Here is a 6,000-nt window from a genome sequence, read left to right on the forward strand (position 1 = left end):
TGCTTCGCTCCCCGGCTCCTCTGTTAGGCGTCCCCCGATCCACAGTCTCCAGCCCCCATCACCTGCGGTCCCCAGGCGGCCCGGTCCCCGCTCCCGGCGCCCGTCGGCAGCTCTGCTCCAGGCCGGCTCCCCTGCTTCCTATTCACCGCTTCCTGCCCTGGCTTCTGGCACCCGGGCCTCGCGCATGCGCATTAGGGCGCGCGCGCGGTCATTGACCCTCTCTTAAAGGGCCAGCATCCACTGACAGGATATTGAACACACAGGTACAGGGTATAAAGGGGTTTAATGTCCAAGTGGGCGGGGCCTGTTCTTCGTGTTTCCTAAGCTAGGAGTCAGGTCTCCTTGTGTCTGTGATATACTCACCTATCTCTCTTCTAGAGCCGCTCCTGCCTCGCCATCTGGTCCTGCCGATTCCCGAACCCCGAACGCTGACTATCTGCCATCCCGTCAGTCCGTACCATCTCTGATCCCTGTGGTGATCCGTCCTCTCGCTCTATCGGTTCCGGACTCTGCCTGACAACATCTCGGCCTCCGAACCTGAGCTCCGTCACCCGGACTACCATCAGTGACTCCGTGGTCCCAGGGACTTCTACATTCCACTCTTTTGAACGGACTGCCCTGCTACCTGTAGTGCTCCGGCTACCGGACCCCTTGCCTTCAGTAAGGTGTTCGGCCCAGTGGATCCACCTCCTGGGTCTGCCCGTCCACCTGGCCCTAACAATATCTCTGTATTTGGCCGCATTCATCTTTCCTTCAATTGTAACCAGTCGTCCTGCCCCTGCCCCCATAGCATGATGCTGCCACCACCATGCTTCACTGTGGGGATTGTATTGGGCAGGTGTTGAGCAGTGCCTGGTTTTCTCCACACATACTGCTTAATTTTATCATCAATAAGTTCTATCTTCGTCTCATCAGACCAGAGAATCTTACTTATCATAGTCTGGGAGTCTTTCATGTATTTTTTGTAAACTCTATGCGGGCTTTCATATGTCTTGCACTGAGGAGAGGCTTCCGTTGGGCCACTCTGCCATAAAGGCCTGACTGGTGGAGTCTGCAGGGATAGTTGACTTTGTGGACCTTTCTCCCATCTCCCTACTGCATCTCTGGAACTCAGCCACAGTGATCTTGGGGTTCTTCTTTAGCTCTCTTACCAAGGCTCTTCTCCCATGATTGCTCAGTTTGGCTGGATGGCCGGGTCTAGGAGGAGTTCTGGTGGTCCCAAACTTCTTCCATTTAAGGATCATGGAGGCCACTGTGCTTTTAGGAATCTTGAGTACTGGAGAAATTCTTTTGTAACCTTGGCCAGATCTGTGCCTTGCCACAATTCTGTCTCTAAGCTCCTCGGGCAGTTCCTTTGACCTCATGATTCTCCTATGGTCTGACATGCGCTGTAAGATGTGAGGTCTCATATAGGCAGGTGTGCGCCTTTCCAAATCAAGTCCTATCAGTTTAATTACACACAGATGGACTCCAATGAAGGAGTAGAATCATCTCAAGGATGCTCAGCATGGGACTTAAAAATGAGTGTCTGAGCAAAGGGGCTGAATACTTATGACCACGTGATATTTCAGTTTTTCTTGTTTAATAAATTTGCAAACATTTCTACATTTTCTTTTTCATTTTTCTTTTTTTTCTGTCAAGATGGGGGATGGGGGCAGAGTGTACATTAATGAGAAAAATAATAAACTTTTTTGAATTTACCAAATGGCTGCAATGAAACAAAATGTGAAAAATTCAAAGGGGTCTGAATATATATATATAGAATTTTTTGTAAAAAAAATTGAAACATTTAGTTTTATTCCTCTTTTTTTAATGGGGACATCTGATATTAAAAAAAATTCTCCGTTCAAGGACAGAGGGACTTTTAATTCTATAGTTTAATTATTTTCGCCTAGAAGTCTGGCCAACGCTGTCAATTTTCTGAGTTGGCCGGTTTCCTAGGCAATGAGATTCAATGGGTTTCAATTGCTCTCCACTTTAAGGATCTTTGTTTGTTTCCAGTGAATGGGAATATTTGTCTTTACATCTAGAGTTTTACCCCCAATTCCACCTCCGAATTCAGCCCTTTAATATAGAAATGAGGGATGCATGTCCTTCAGAGTCTCAAGGTTAAGTCTCACCCCCATGCTCGGTGCACTCGGAGGGTGTCACTCAGAAGGTTTAGTCCTTATAATACCCAAATTCCATAATTTTCTGGCCATATGACACCTCTGCTGGGACGCAAAGGTAGATTATAGCATTCATTAACTGAAACAGCTGTGTTTTAGGCTTAAAACTGGGTGAGGAACAGACAAACTCTGCTACAAGGGTGAGGTTTTGGAAGACAGCTTCATGTCACAGGTCAAACACCATGTTGTGACTGAGCACAAGGTAGTTATACTGCATCAGCCAGGAGTAGCCCAAGGTTTCACAGCAGACTAGGGTTTCAAGCTGTGCTGTTTAGAAGAAAAACCAAGAAATGGGCAACATTGAGAGCCGTAGACGCAGTTATGGGTAAAGTAAACTTTCTTTATCAAATAAAAGTCACATCATGGTTACTTCATTTTGAAATTGGTAGATGTCCAGCAGTGACATCAGCTCAGAACAGGCAGCCACCAATGGGAACCAGATAAACCCATCTAATGTGGCCTTAAGTCGTCATCATGGAAGAATTGCAGCTGTACCTTCTACATGGAAACTAGGCCGAGCAACTGAACTATGCACAAAAGCATTTCAACCTGGGTGCACAGGAATGGTGGCAGGTGCTCTGGACTGAGGGGTCACAATGTGAGATATTTGGCTGTGACACTTTGTTTTCTGGAGAGCGATACTATAAAGAGGCTCTGCAGGAACGGTGATGCTCGGTTTGAGGCTAAATTTCAGAAAATGGAGTTTGGGGTTTCATCAATCTTGAGAAATCCAAGCAGATACTTATTCATCATGTAATGTCTTCAAGGAGGCATCTGATTGGCTCCAAATTTCTTCTGCAGCCGGACAACAACCCCAAACATCCAACCAAAGTCATTAAGAAGGAGGAGTCCTGGAGGTGGTGCTGTCAGGGATCAAGAGACAGAAGTCTCCGCAAGATCTGGGGTTGGTTCTCTAAGATGTTTGGAAAAATCTCCTGCCGAGGTCCGTCATGACCAGCGTACAAGTGATGAGAAGAAGTGATGGAGGTGACGGGCGGTCATGAAATACTGAAGATGGAGATAACAGGCCATCACCGAATACTGAGGATGGAGGAGACGGGCGATCACTGAATACTGAGGACGGAGGTGACGGACGGTCACTGAATACTGAGAACAGAGGAGACGGGAGGTTACCGAATACTGAGGACGGAGGTTACGGGCGGTGACTGAATACTGAGGACAGAGGAGATGGGCAGTTACCGAATACCGAGGACGGAGGAGACGGGCGGTCACCGAATACTGAGGATGGAGGCAACGGGCGGTCACTAAATAGTGAGGATGGAGGAGCCGGGCGGTCAGTGAATACTGAGGATGGAGGAGACGGGCAGTCACAGAATACTGAGGATGGAGGAGACGGGTGGTCACCAAATACTGAGGATGGAGGCGATGGGCAGGTGACAGCCTCCATGACGGCTCCAAATGGGCTCAGACTTTTTTCTCCCAGACTCCTAAAAGGGAAACTGCATGATGATTGCTGTGTGCCATTGACTCGCCCACCCCAGGGCTTTGGGATACCCGGTGTCGGGCCGGACTAGTCCGGGGGTAGTCAGTGGTGGCGGGGCCCGACTCCGTGACCCTGGCGGGGTCAACTAATATGGCAGTTATGGGGGTGGTAATTACATTAAAGTTTGTGGAATATTCGTGACGCCACCTGTGGATTGCGGTTATGGAGCCGCCGCTGCTGAAGGGGACCTCCGGGGCTGATGGATTAGCAGTTGGGATGGTTCTGCTCCCCACAGGTGGAGCGGTACACCGGGGCAACCGTTGGTGCTTATTAAAGTCTATGGTGCTTGTGTGGATGGTGCAGTGCAGGGCGAAATAAGGAGGCAACACCAGGGGGTGCAGTTTCAAGGTTTTACTCACTGTTCCAGGGCTGCAGCAACCTTGTTGCCCACTGGTGTGCTGGGATCCTCTGTCAGGGACCTCCGCCGATCCCGGGTAGTTCTGGAAGTAAATGCCGGTGCACCCTGTTGTTGTGTCTCTTTCCTCGGCTGTCTTCAAAGCCTTGACCTCTCTGGATAAACCTGTCTCGGCCTCCACTGTAGATTCTGGTCAAGAAGGCTTGCCTGGATGGGATCTTGTCCTCCTCCCATGGGACCTACGGTGTGTTGTGGCCCTGGGCGCTTGCAACCACATTGGGCCTTCGGTGTTTACTTTGGAAATGTCTCTCTTTCCTTGGTTTCTAGGGACCGTCCCTGTATGCAGCCTGATCCCTCCACCCGATGTTCTAGTGGAACAGGCCACGAGCTTGAAAGCCTTTCAGTGGCCCTGGAATCCGCTCTTTTCTGTCTGTGGTGTCACCTGGGCCTAGCTGGGCCCCAGGGTCTACACCAGGAAGCTTCACTTTCTGTTGCTTTTCTGAGGTATCAACCTCTCTCTCTCTAACTCCTCACTTTCCCTGTTGCTAGGCCCCACCCTATGGGAGAAGAGATGGGTCTTACGGCCCCCCAGCTTGCAGCATGGGGGTAGCTGCCACTATCCCTGGTCCAAAAATATGCCTAACAATGGGTGTAGTGTGAATTTGCCTGTGAACCGGCGTTTACCCTTGTCCTTACCCAGGATGGGACATCACACCTTTGGTTGGGGTGCAATGCCTCTGTGGCGACGGAAGCCTCAGGGGCGCCACAGCATCACTGGGTTCAAGGGAAGCCAGGTGACCCTTGTCACCCACTTTATCCAGAAACCAATGTAACGTTCCAGAATAGATTTTATAACCACTTGAGCTTTCTTTTTTTTTTCTTAGAGGATTTTTTCTTCTATTTGAGACCAGATCCACCAGTTTCCCTTTGGAATGGTAAGATTTCATAGAATCATGTGGGATTTGCTTTTATTTGTCAGGCCCGTTGCCCACTTTGCCATCTTTCCGCCTCTTTCTGTTTTGTTCCGGTTGCCGTAGAAACGTCAGTGTTTTTTGCCGTTGAAAGAAGACTTTTGTAGGGCACTCAGGCTCAATGGCTTTTGCTGACTGGGCGAAAAGTGGGCAGCCGGATCCTGAAATGTGCTCTCTAAAGTGGAGGGGGGGGGGGGCGTTATGAGATCCGGAGGGAGGACATTTATTTTGATAGTCTTGAGTCACCGACAGCACACAGAGATATTGAAAATGTCGAGAAATTGGCAGCAGAATATTGTAAAGATACAAAACGTAACCAGATATTGAATATTAGTGTAAAGGCCACCTTACACGCTGCGATATCGTTACCGATATCGCTAGCGTGCGTACCCGCCCCCGTCGGTTGTGCGAAACGGGCAAATCACTGCCCGTGGCGCACAACATCGCTCAGACCCGTCACACATACTTACCTGCCTAGCGATGTCGCTGTGACCGGTGAACCACCTCATTTCTAAGGGGGCGGTTCATTCGGCGTCACAGCGACGTCACTAAGCGGGCGCTCAATAGAAGCGGAGGGGTGGAGATGAGCGGCCGTAACATCCCGCCCACCTTCTTCCTTCCTCATTGCGGGCGGCCGCAGGTAAGGAGAGGTTCCTCGTTCCCGGGGTGCCACACGTAGCGATGTGTGCTGCTGCAGGAATGACGAACAACATCGTACCTGCAGCAGCAACAATAATTGGGAATAAGGGGTGATGTGGTTGATATAATAAAGTTTAATAATTTTATTGATGAGTGAGGTTTCTCGGTTTTGGTTTCAAAACTCAACTCAAATTAATTGTTTTTGATAATAGAATAAGGGGTGATGTCACTGATTAGCGATTTTGCATGTTTTTGCAAAATCGCTCATAGGTGTCACACGCAACGACATCGCTAAAGCGGCCGGATGTGCGTCACGAATTCCGTGACCCTAACGAGATCACTTCAGCGATGTCGTAGCGTGTA

Source organism: Anomaloglossus baeobatrachus, chromosome 7 (genome assembly GCF_048569485.1).
Source record: "Anomaloglossus baeobatrachus isolate aAnoBae1 chromosome 7, aAnoBae1.hap1, whole genome shotgun sequence".
NCBI classification, from domain to species: Eukaryota; Metazoa; Chordata; class Amphibia; order Anura; family Aromobatidae; genus Anomaloglossus; species Anomaloglossus baeobatrachus.